Source organism: Trachemys scripta, chromosome 1 (genome assembly GCF_013100865.1).
Source record: "Trachemys scripta elegans isolate TJP31775 chromosome 1, CAS_Tse_1.0, whole genome shotgun sequence".
NCBI classification, from domain to species: Eukaryota; Metazoa; Chordata; order Testudines; family Emydidae; genus Trachemys; species Trachemys scripta.
The window spans coordinates 94,547,668-94,560,685 of NC_048298.1; the positions used below are offsets into that span (position 1 = coordinate 94,547,668).

Consider the following 13,018-nt stretch of genomic DNA (forward strand, 5'->3'; position numbering starts at 1 on the left):
ATTAATGAAGATGTTGAACAAAACCGGCTCCAGGACCGACCTCTGGGCACTCCGCTTGATACCGGCTGCCAACTAGACATCGAGCCGTTGATCACTACCTGTTGAGCCCAACGATCTAGCCAGCTTTCTATCCACCTTATACTCCATTCATCCAATCCATCCTTCTTTAACTTGCTGGCAAGAATATTGTAGGAGACCATATCAAAAGCTTTGCTAAAATCAAAGTATATCACGTCCACCGCTTTCCCTGTATCCATAGAGCCAGTTATCTCATCATAGAAGGCAATCAGATTGGTCAGGCATGACTTTCCCTTGATGAATCCATGTTGACTGTTCCTGATCATCTTCCTCTTCTCCAAGTGCTTCAAAATGGATTCCTTGAGGACCTGCTTCATGATTTTTCCGGGGACTGAGGTAAGGCTGACCGGTCTGTAATTCCTTGGATTCTCCTTCTTCCCTTTTTTAAAGATGGGCACTATATTAGCCTTTTTCCATTCGTCCGGGACATCCCCCGATTGCCACGAGTTTTCAAAGATAATAGCCAATGGCTCTTCAATCACATCAGCCAACTCCCTCAGCACCCTTGGGTGCATTGCATCGGGCTCCATGGACTTGTGCATGTCCAGCTTTTCTAAATAGTCCTTAACCTGTTCTTTCACCACTGAGGGCTGCTCACCTCCCCCCCTTCCTGTGCTGCCCAGTGTAGCAGTCTGGGAGCTGACCTTATCTGTGAAGATCAAGGCAAAAAAAGCATTGAGTACTTCAGCTTGTTCCACATCATCTGTCACTAGGTTGCCTCCCCCATTCAGTAAGGTCCCACACTTTCCCTGACCACCTTCTTGTTGCTAACATAACTATAGAAACTCTTCTTGTTACCCTTCACATCCCTTACTAGCTGCAACTCCAGTTGTGCTTTGGCCTTCCTGATTACATCCCTGCATGCTCGAGCAATATTTTTATACTCCTCCCTAGTCATCTGTTCAAATTTCCACTTCTTGTAAGCTTCCTTTTTGTGTTTAAGCTCACTGAAGGTTTTTCTGTTAAGCCAAGCTGGTTGCCTGCCATATTCGCTATTCTTTCTGAACATCGGGATGGTTTGTTCTTGTGCTCTCAATAAGGCTTCTTTAAAATACAACTGCATGCTCAGATATTTCTGGACAATGAGGAGAGGGAGGTTGGCAAATCACACTGCTCTCTCCGGCCTCTCGGGACACTCTCTACAACTCCTACCTCCTCCTTCTCCACCCTACTGTCTCAACATGTTGGGACTGAGCGGTCAGGAAGTATTAGTGCAGCAACAAATAAAGGTAGCTAGCTGCTCCTTTCCAGCTCCCCAAATGTAGGCATTAGTGATCTCCCACTGAGAATTGGGGAAGAACAAAGGGGTTACTCAGGCTTTGGACAAAGCGAGAGATCCTGGGGGAGATGAAAAGAACCTCCGGGGGTGGGGGAGAGACAGAAAGAAAGCAAGTGAGAGAGAGGTGGAAGGGGAGAGAACCAGCTAGGTACTTTTAGGTTTGGAGGGAGGAAATGAGGAAGTAGAAGTGTAAACCTTCTGGAGGAAATCAGGATGGAGACCTGAGAGGGGGGGAGATGGCTCCTGTAGATGACATGAGGGAGATTAGAGCATTGTTACTGACCCTCTGAAGATGCTGTGGGGCCTGCTATCTCCCCACTGCAGATGGGGAAAGAGGAAAAACTCTGTTTTATTTTAAGGTGACCATATGCAGTTTTATGCACATTTAAAGCACATTGGGTACATGCTTTCCCATGGCCCACTGTTGACAGTTCTGCTTTATATTGTTACTAAAGAAGCCAGTGCTGAAAAGGCATTCTTAAGTCAAGTTTTCCTCCTCACTTACCTGATTTGTGTGTACTGGGGAAAGATTTGGAGAAGATGAAGGAAAACCAGACTTCAGTAAGGCTACCTTATGTTGCAAATAGATGAGAATTAATTTGCAGTTATTTATTCTTCTTTACTGCATGGTGCTGGTGGTTATTTAATACTGAAGCTTCCTTTCCAGTTGTATCTTGCTGTATGGTATCTGCAGTTGATCTACATTACCCATCCCCAAGGTTCAGACAATCATCCACTTTTATCTCAATGTTTTGCCTATCACTAGTTGTATCCAGATTTGTTGCATATGTGTATGGGAGATATTATCTTTTCTCAAAGCAGGAGATAAGTCAGAATTCTGTTAAGGTCACCAAACTTTATGCTGAGTCATAACAAAAAACCCAACATAAATAAAATAAAGTAATTATAAAATAATAAAATTGCAGAAAGCCCAGGTATTCCTGAGGTGGTTTTTCAGGGTCATTTATTTTTCTGTTTTTGTATTGTGCTCTCATGCATGAGAAATTCTAAATCTAGACAAGTTATACAGCTTTCCTCGGCACCTGGTTTCCTTGACAACCATTCATATAAATAGTAAGGACCTGTTATGGGGGGGGGGGAATATCAATATAATCGCTGCCTGTGAATCATCCACGGTGAAAAAACAGATTCAAGGTTAAAGTTATAGGATTTAAAATTGAAACATGACCTTTTGCTAATGTTTGCTGAATATACTACAAGGACTAAGCAAAGACACTGCATTTTCAGAGGTGACTTGCAAAGAGAGTCATACTGGCACTTGTCCTGGTGAAATTATTATTGGCAATAATCATATTTTTCATTCTTTGCCCTTCACTCACACAGAATTGATCTCTCAGCGGGTTTTTCTTTTCCTGGTTTTTTACATATTTTTAAACTTACTTGTAAAAACACTAATAAAATATGTGCCGGACAGGAATGAATTTCACTCATACCGAATTCTCACCTTCCCACCCCAAACCTTGTCTATTAACAAATACTAAATTAACCCAGTCTTGACAAAGGTCTTGATCTTAATTCCTGTCCCCCTTGGAGGAAATAGGAGTTTTGTAGCAGGAGTGAGATCAGCCCTCCACCACCCCCACTTCCCCCCCCCAAAAAATCCCCTTCTCAGAAGGATGTTGTGGTAGGGAAGGAGAGACTGTTGTGGAGCCAGCCTTGATCTGTATTAGTACCATGAGTACAAGGCATGTTTTCATGGGTCTGAGAAGGGGCATGGGAAAAATTCCCTGCAGAAAGAACTGCTTCTCCCTATGTGAATTTAAAAACACTGTGATTAGGAAAATGGCCCAGCTTTCTCTGTTAATTATATAAAGAAATGTCCTCATCCAGGGTTGACAATTAGATTTTGTTGTTGCTCCCCCCCCCTTTCATTTTAAGCTTTGTGTTGCTATTTCAGGTTGTTTTCTGACCCCGCTGAGTAAATTGATGGTCACTAAAAACCAAACAGTATTTTCCTCCAATTTAGTAGCTGTTTGATAACCACAGCTCTAACAGCCCTATGCTAAATACAGGTTAGCTGCCAGAGCCCCAACTGGTAAATATATATATTTCCGTGCACAGCAGCAACAAAGCTATCAATAGTGTAATCAAAACAGGTGTGGAGACAATTATCTATTTTCTCCAGCAAAATATCTGTCATGTCAAGCTAATGTAGTTTTGTTTAATGAAACCACACTATTGTAATAGTTTGACTCACATCAGAATTTCCAGTAATATTTCCTAATTCATATGTAGATTGAGTTGCTCTTCATGGGATACTCATGAAGACTTCAGCTAGCAAAGAATGTGGCTGTTTGTTTACTTAGTGGCACTTGTAGCTTTGAGCAGCACCTCTGCTCCATAGAGTGCAGTGCAGTTCATTTCTGGGTGCAATTCATGATACACCACTACCTCGATATAATGCGACCCGATATAACACGAATTCAGATATAACGTGGTAAAGCAGTGCTCTGGGGGGCACTGTGCACTACGGTGGATCAAAGCAAGTTCAATATAACGCGGTTTCACCTATAACACGGTAAGATTTTTTGGCTCCCGAGGACAGCGTTATATCGAGGTAGAGGTGTAGTTGTTTTGACTTATAAAACCCTATAAGTCTTGTGTTCAGTGACCAAGATTTTCAAAAATGAGTATGTAAAGTTAGGCTCTTAAATCCATGTGCAAGCCCCTAAGTAAGTAGCCTGAATTTCATAAATGTTGCACATCTGTTGAAGTCAGTGGGAGCTGCTGGACACTCAGCACTTTTGAAATTCAGGCCATTTACTGATTAGGTGCCTACAAATGGACTCAAGAGCTTCAATTCATACTCCCATTTCTGAAAATCTTGATCAGTGTGTCCTGAGCGGGGATCAGTTCCTTCCTTACATCCCAGTCTGGTTGTTGAGATTATCTGTGATACTTGAGCTGACAGTCCTTAGGCATGGTACTGCTAGGGCAGGGCAGCATTTTCAGTGGAGAGTTCTAGAATTTGCTTTCCACTGCAGCCTGACAGAGCCTGACTTTGACATTCCGGCCTGTTGCAAACTTTATACTCAATCTTTTTCTGAGGAAGAAAGTTGAGAGCTTCCCCCCTGCCTTTTTGGGGGGCTGAGAAATGTTTTAGCTTTTTATTTACTGAGAGATATTTAAAATTGTATTGTTCATGCACCTAGAAATGCTCTTGGCTTATGGTTAAGGCTAAGATTTTGTCACGGGTACTTATATTAAAAGTCACGGACAGGACGTGGGCAATAAACAATAATTCATGGATTTGTTGAAGCCCGAGCCCCAACACCCGGGGCTGAAGTTGCGGAGGTCACCTAAAATCACAGAATCCATGACAGACTCCTAGCCTTACTCACGGCATACACTGAAAAAATAAATAAAGATTGAAGGCTTCATTTTTCTAGTATAAAGTGTTGAGGGCTGAGTAAGCATTGAAAGCTCTCAATTGGCCAACACTTTTCAAGCTTTATAACACTACACAGGGAAGCTCTTTGTACTGCCATAGATACTCTAGCATAGCCCCTTTGTAAGTGACGTAGGGAAGAATTTACATTAAATAACATGTAAAAAATTGTAGTTTACTGTGTGAAGTTTAATGGACATGTGTCAGAGACTGCTATATGGGCTACACTCTGGTTGCCAAGGAAACTCAAAGGATACACAGGATTCTAGCAGCCAGACTGCATATTCTAGAAGTTCTCTCAAGGGAAATAGCAATTGGCTATGGTTATTTGGGCAGAGGCATTGCTTGGAGAGGAATCGACATCACAGGCTTATCTGGTCAGTTGGCTGAAGAGGTGAGTGCTTAGCTTGTAGGCACAGTTGTATCCCCCTCCTTATCCAATAATAAATAACAGAACAGGCTGCAGGTTTGGCTGCTGAAGCTACGTCTCCAATGCTCAAGACATGAATTAGAGAATAAGAGAAATCTGTACAGCTCAACGTGATTTTGGTTTGACATTCCTCTGTGTTCTTGAATGTTAGCTTGTACAGTAATTCTCTTCTTGTTCTTAAAATCCTAGTTCAATTTCCTTTCCCTAGGATGCTTACATTGAACCCAACGCTAGTGTTAGGATTTATTTATGAAGTCTGCCTTTTCATGTTTTACCTTGCTATGTGAAAACTGCCCTGTTTTTTTAATATAGATAGTGATATACCAAAGGGGAAAGGTGAGAAGCTAGTGTAGTGAGATCACAGTTGAAGCACGCTCTTAATATGTAAGAAGGATCCAGAAGAATTAATGACCCTTAGCACTGGGAAGTTTTAAACACTTACAATCAGGAGTATATTGATATTTGGATGGGCCTTCAAACAGATTTTAAATCGGTTCCCATGCTTCTAGACAATTTCACAGTGCATCTCCACCCTACAACCTGCCCTTTTTTCCTTTCTTACTTGGGACCTCTATCCTAATCCACAATAACACGGTAACCCTCTCTAACTGGGGCCTGCCCTTATTTTCTTTGTCCCCGTCCCTTGGTCAGTGCCCCCATTTCTCTGGTAGTCAGGCTGGGGTAGTGTCCCCAATTTATTCTGCTCCCAGCCACCTGTATCAGGGCCTGTTGGGAGCTTTTCAACTAGGAGGCTTTTCTCAGTCCTCCCTTGGCCTTCACAGCAGTAGAAGTAGGAATGTTTCAAAAGGGGGAGGAGCTTTTTCTGGTCCTCTGCTGAGTCTCTCCTCCCCCCCATTAACTAGAGAGCCTGCCCTCCCCTACTGCTTCATGTCCCCTCTTTCCTCTCTTACTGGAAAGCCAGTCAAAGGCTGCTCTGGGACCCCTCTGGGACCCCTCATAGCTCGCCCCCAACCAAGTACCTCAAAAAAAAAAAAAAAAAAAAAAAAAAAAAAGTAGCATTTACAGCCCTGCTTAAACATCCTGATTCAGGAAAGCATCCCTCTTGAGAAGGGCACGTAAGCGTGTGTTTTAAGTTCCATTGAATCCAGTGGGACTTAGGCAGGTGCTTTCCTTAATAAGTGCAGAATGTCAGCAGATTACTAGGGCTATGTGCTTCCTGCCTCTCATGCTCATTTAGATACTTCATTTAGAACTAGAGGGTAATCAGTATTCACGTGGAAAAATCCACAGGGATTCTCTCCTGTCAGCTATCTTTGGGGGGGGAGGGGGAGAGTAATCATTTTAAAAAATGATTGCTATAGTTCTCTGAGCTGGCGCGGAACAGGTTTCAGCTTTGGGAGAGCTATTGTGAATGTTGATCTAGAGTGTACAAAACCAGACTCAAGCATCTTTGTGGAAGAAAAAACATGACAGCTCCATATGTATGTGACTCACACTGAAATAGCAGCTGTCCTGAATTAACAGAGAGGAGCCTGCAGATTTGCAAATGGGGGCTCATTTTATTCTGAGGTGTTGTGGTCTACATCAGGCTTATTTTCTTAACATTTTGCAACAGTGGGAGCAGTGGAGGAGACAGGATGTCTGTTGGCATGGTGTTTTAGCCATCTTGTTTTTCAGATATGATCTCAGCATGGTTAAACATGCTTTTGATGCAGTAGTTTACTCTAGCACTGTGTTTGAAATAGTTTTCCTAATAATTTTATTCGTTTACCACAATTCATCACTCCTTTACCAGCCCCAAAACCACTTGGTGTTGGTTACAAACAAAATACAAATACAAGCATATGTACCTATATTTTATACCCTAGCAACAATATAATTATAAGCACTGGCCAAAATACTTAACAACAGGTAGAGGCCCTGGAGACACCTTCCCATCATAGTGTGACTCCAGAGGTGTAAGGAAAAGCTCTGAAAAAGAAACCTGTGAACAACCTTGCTTTTTATACACTATAGCAAACAAGTGATGTCACTGCTGGTTATCGGATCTTTGCTAAACCTAGGTGAGTGACTTTAGGGCTGAACCTTGCTCCCTTCAAGGTTTTCTTCTTATCTCAGTTTGTCATATTTTTCCCTAGTTACTGGATTAAGCAGTTCTTTTCAAAACAAGCTTATATAACTAATCATTTACTGCACCCGGTACCCAATTAGCCATGTTTTCTCAATCCGAACCTTAAATAAAATAACTCTAGTATTTCAAGGGTCACTACAAGTTTAACACAAACAATCCTTCTTTCTCATGATTTTGTTCAGTTTGGTCACATGCTTTCAGCCTATTCCTCATGCTAATATCCAAACTCAATTTAGAGCCATAATTCTCTCAGGTCTAACATGGGCTTATAATCCTAGACACTCTGACCATTGTTCCTAGTGCGGGAGAATCTTGTTTTTACATTGCTCCTGCCCTTCCTTGGTTGTCATTCTGAAGGTTGAAGGCAATTTGACTAAAAGCGATCATGAAATGATAGATTTGATTATTCTAAGGAAAGGAGGGAGTGGGAGCAACAGAATAAGGATAATGGACTTAAAAAAAAGACTTTTACAGACTCGGAGAACTGGTAACGTTCCATGGGAAGAAAATCTGAGGGAAAAAAAGGAGTTCAGGAGAGCTCGCAATTTCTCTACAAGATCATATTAAAAGTGCAACAGTAAACTATCCTGCTGCAAAGGAAAGCTAAGAGGAATAGTAAGAGGTCAATCTGGTTCTTTAATTACCTACAAAAAATGGAAACATGGTCAAATTGCAAAAAGATGAGTCCAAGAGATTAACACAAGCATGTAGGAACAAAATCAGAAAAGCTAAGACACAAAATGAATTATACCCGGGAAGGGACATAATAAATGAAGGAAAATGTAGACCCACTATTTAGCGGGGAAGGAGAGCTAATAACAGACGACATCAAGAAGGCTGAAGTATATTGTGCTGCAGTCTTCACTAAAAAGGTTAATTATGACCAGATATTTAATATAATTAACATTAATAATGAGCAAGAAACACAAGTCAAAATAGGGAAAGAACAGGTTACAGAATATTTAGATAAGTTAAATGTATACAGGTCGGCAGGGCCTGATGAAATGCACCCTAGGGTACTTACAGAACTAGGTGAAACAATCTCAGAACCGTTAGTGATCTTTAAGAACTCACGGAGGACAAAGTACCTGTCTTTAAAAGCGGGGCAGGGGAAAAGAGGACCTGGGGAATTATGGACCAGTCAGCCTGACTTCCAGCCTAACCTGGAAGGATACTGGAACAAATTATTTAACAGTTGGTTTGTAAGCACCTAGAGGATAATAGGGTTATAAGTCATAGCCAGTATGGATTTGTCAAGCACAAATCATACCAAATTAACCTAATTTCCTTCTTTGACAGGGTTACTACTGGCCTAGAGGATTTGGGGAAAGGTGCAGATGTGATAGGTATATCTTGGTTTTAGTAAGGCTTTTCACAAAGTCCCACATGTCATTCTCATAAACAAACTAGGGAAATATGGTCTGGATGAAATTACTGTAAAGTGGATGCATAACTGGTTAAAAGACATAATCAAAGATTAATTATCAATGATTTGCTGTCAAAATGGGGGGACTTATCTAGTGGGGTTCTGCAAGAGTCTGTCCTGTATCTGGTACTATTCAATATTTTCATTAACAACTTGGATAATGGAGTGGAGAGTATGCTTATAAAATGTGCAGATGACACCAAGCTGGAAGGGATTGCAAGCACTTTGGAGGACAGGATTAGAATTCAAAACAACCTTGACATACTGGAGAATTGGTCTGAAATCAACAAGATGATATTCAATAAAGACAAATGCAAAGTACTACACTTAGGAAGGAAAAATCAAATGCACAATTACAAAATTGGGAATAATGGGCTAGGTAGTAGTACTGCTGAAAAAGAGCTGGTGGATCACAAATTGAAGATGAGTCAACAATGTGATACAATTGCTAAAAAGGCTACTATCCTTCTGGAGTGTATTAACAGGGGTGCTGTATAAATGGGGAGATAATTGTCCCACTCTGCTGGACACTAGTGAGTCCTCAGCTGGAGTGCTATCTCCAGTTCTGGGTGCCACACTTTAAGAAAGATGTTGACAAATTGGAGAGAGTCGAGAGGAGAGCTACAAAAATAAGAGGTTTAGAAAACCTTAACTATTGAGGAAAGTTTAAAAAATGAGCATATTTAGTCTTTAGAAAAGAAGACTGAGGGTGGACTTGATAAGTCGTCAAGTATGTTAAGCACTGTTATAAAGAGGACGGTAATCATTTGTCCTCCATGTCCACTGAAGATAGGACAAGTTGTAATTGTCTTAATATGCCACAAGGGAGGTTTAGGTTAGATAATAGGAATAACTTTCCAACTATAGGGATAGTTAAGCAGTGGAATAAGTTTCTAAGGAAGGTTATGGAATTCCTGTCATTGGAGGTTTTTAAGAATAGGTTACACAAACACCTGTCAGGAGTGGTCTAGGTATAATTGGTCCTGCCTTTGTGCAGGGGGCTGGACTAGTTGACCTCTCAAAGTACCTTCCAGTCTTACATTTCTATGATTCTGATTCCTAGTATCCTCTTAGTTGGTAACTGTATAACTTACTGAATATATCACCACCTCCCTTTCAGTCATGTCTTTTACAGACCCCCTGCTTTCCTACTTGTTCTGTATCTTCTGGGGATATTGGTTGCTATGGAACTGACTCTGATACTACATGTAAGGCAAAATGATTCTCAAACATAATATAACTGAGTCTTTTTTTTGTGTGATGATAAAAGTCAAGGTGATTTGTAATCTGCAGCAAAATATTTGTACAAATAAGAGTCTGTTCTTGTCACACGTTATCTGAAATGTAGGGGATGTCTTGTAGGTTGCAGAGTTTTACAAGAATTTGTGGCCAGGAAACCTTACTTAACTTTAATTCTGTCCTTAACTTTTAAGTGCTTGTCTTTGCAACTTTTATGTTCTAATGTTTTTTCCATGTGAATATATAAAACATACAGAGCAAGAGAATGCGTGATTGTGTTGTGCAATATAAAGAGGTGGTCTTGGCACAAGTTTGGAATGGCCACATTACTCGTGGATGGTGAAGCCATGAGCAAATTATGCCCATTATCCCAGAAATAGTGCTGATGGTGTCAGAGGGAATCTCGTCCAGTTTTTAGGAGCAGTTTTGATGACCTTGTTAAAGGTGAATACGGGGAATTGGTGGTGCTATCCAAGACTCCTATTTGTGGTATAGAGAACTCTACATCAGAAAAATACATTGCACCTACAAGCTTTATCATTAATTGCCAAGCCATACTTGTGGATATCCAGTTTAATGGATAAATGTAAAATGCCAAACCAACTCTGAGGGACCACTTGGACTGAGGACTACTCATGTCATTTTCAGTGATCCTTCGAAATGGCATAGGTTTCAGTGCTAAGGGACTGTCATTTCTCAGTGCCAAATCTGAAGGAATTACCAGGCAAATGGTCTCATCCCTACATTGACACATTGCAGCAATATTAGAAATTAGGTGGAATCCTGAATGCAAAGAAGTTAGCAGCCCCTGGAAGGTGACTCTTGTGATTCTTACCACCTTTTTCCTTCCCTGCTTGTCTCTGCGTATATATGAATCCTCTGACCCCCCTGCCGTATTAGTCTTATTTGCATAAGCATATTATGAGGTATTGTAGTGCAATATTGCATTTTCACTAATTAGACTAGGGACATACTATCTAAAATTAATAACATAGGAATGGATGATATTATATTCATGAAAGCAAGCCTGAGTCTTTAAAATTGTATTAACCCTTTTATCACACTAGTACAGGTGCAGAGCTAGTTCCCATGTTCAGATTGGGCGGGTGCTTCAGGCACAGGACCCAGGATAAAATCCAAATTTGGGGTTGGGGATATTCCTTTACCAACAGCATCATATGATGGTCCATTCCCCATGACACCATGCAGAGGAGAGAACTGGAGCAACAAATCGCTTTGAGTATAGGTCTGATTTTAGGGTTGGAATCACAATTAACCTCTTGGTTCTACACAGCTCTGCCTGGTAAAAAAAAACAACAACAATTCTGAAGAACACTTAAGGTTAATTTTTATAATTACAAAATTACCCACTGTGTGCGTTTCTAGGTAAGAAAGAAACTAGATTTTTTTACTAAGCACTGTAGCTTGGTAATGCACAATATGACAATGGCAAGAAAGAAAAGATGAGGCAAGGAAGTGGACTATTAAAGCCAGTTTTTTGTTTTACAACATGGCCTGTGTTTGTGTATCTGTAGTGACTTGCTCACTAAGGCCCTTACTCTAGTTTCTCTTATGATGATTTATGCCAGGGTAAGATCAGAATCTGTCGCTGAGTTTTTTGTGCACTGTAGCGATGCGGCGACTCATTGGCACGGAGCCTCCTGCTAGTCGTCCTGGGAATTAGCTCTTCCAGCTCTGGAGCACCCTCTGCTGGCCGATGTCCCGCTTGCTGCTGGCCCCCGTGTCCCTCCCAGACCCGGTGCCCCTTTAACTTGGGTGCTGCCCTCTGGCAGTACCCCCACTCCCTGGATCTCCCCACCCAGGGGAACCCCCAGCCCTCTATCCCCACCTCACCTCAGTGGCTATTGCCGGTCACCATCTAGCTCCCACTCACTGGAGCACACTGCAGTCTATACCACTTATCATCGGCAAGGGGGGTTTGGACCTGCTGCCTTTGTATACCCTGGGCTGCACCTCTGCAACCCCAGTACCCTTCCCAGCCTTTACCAAGGCCTGCAACCTGGGGGTTTTCCAGCCTGGAGCTCCCCAGGTCCTCTGGCTTTTCCCCAGCCCTGCTCCACTCTAGGTACCCTGCTGAGCTCCCAAGCAGCCAGGCCCCTCTTTCTCCACAGCTAGAGAGAGACTGCCTCAGCTCCTGGCCCACAGTCTTTTATAGGGCCAACTGTGGCCTGATTGGGGCGTTGCCCCAGCAGTGGCTGCTTCCCCAGTCAGCCTCCTTTTCTGCGTCCCTGGGGCAGCCCTTTCCCAGGGCTGTTTTAACCCCTTCAGGGCCGGAGCGGGTGACCACCCCGCTACATGCACTATCACTTCAACGTGCAAATGCTAGTGTACAAACGTGTAAATCCTGTTTGTGAGAGCAAATGAGTTTTGTGCATGTACATTTGATTGCATCTGTGTGCAAGTCACAGTGCTAAAAAATAGTGTGTATGCAAATGATTGCACATGTAAAGTTTCATGCATACAAATAGAAGCTAGGCTGAGGTCCCTTCAGAAAAAAAACCTTCATTTTCATTTAGTACTGTTCAAATTTCTCTCACTTTGGGACTTGTTTTGAGACCACATGATATTTCCTACCTTACTCCCTAAAATTTTAATGGGACAGGTTGCTTCAGTATCTGCCATCTGTCTAATGAACTGCATAGGGGTGTAAAGGTCTGTCTCTGGTGCTGAAAACTGATAGAATATAGATGAAAGCTGTACCCTGTTTTAAAGGGAATAGAGCAGGTCATCTTATATCAGCAGAGCCCTAGTTATAGTGTAAATCAAACTTGTACTGTGTATTAGAAGAGAAATGCATTATAGCAGTCCAGCCTAAGCAGCTATTCCTAGCCTTTTCTCTCCCACTCATCCAAATTCCAAGTAATGTTCAGGCACTCGTTTTGCAATGGAAAAGTTTTTCGAGGGGGAGGAGGGTATAAGAGAAATTGGCTCTTCTATGCAAAAAATGTCTCAGATAGTAATTCAGAGATGCTAGTGAAGTGATCTGAAACAATAAAATAAACCTGCTCTCTGTTAGAAGTCAGAGAGCTTTATACACGCCTGCC

The 13,018-nt window shown here is 41.8% G+C and overlaps 1 protein-coding gene across 1 annotated transcript in view; it reads left to right on the forward strand.

Moving 5' to 3' along the window:
• The window catches only part of LARGE1 (LARGE xylosyl- and glucuronyltransferase 1), a gene marked incomplete in the record, with an annotated part of 377,692 nt that overhangs the window by 209,357 nt on the left and 155,317 nt on the right, over nucleotides 1-13,018 (forward strand).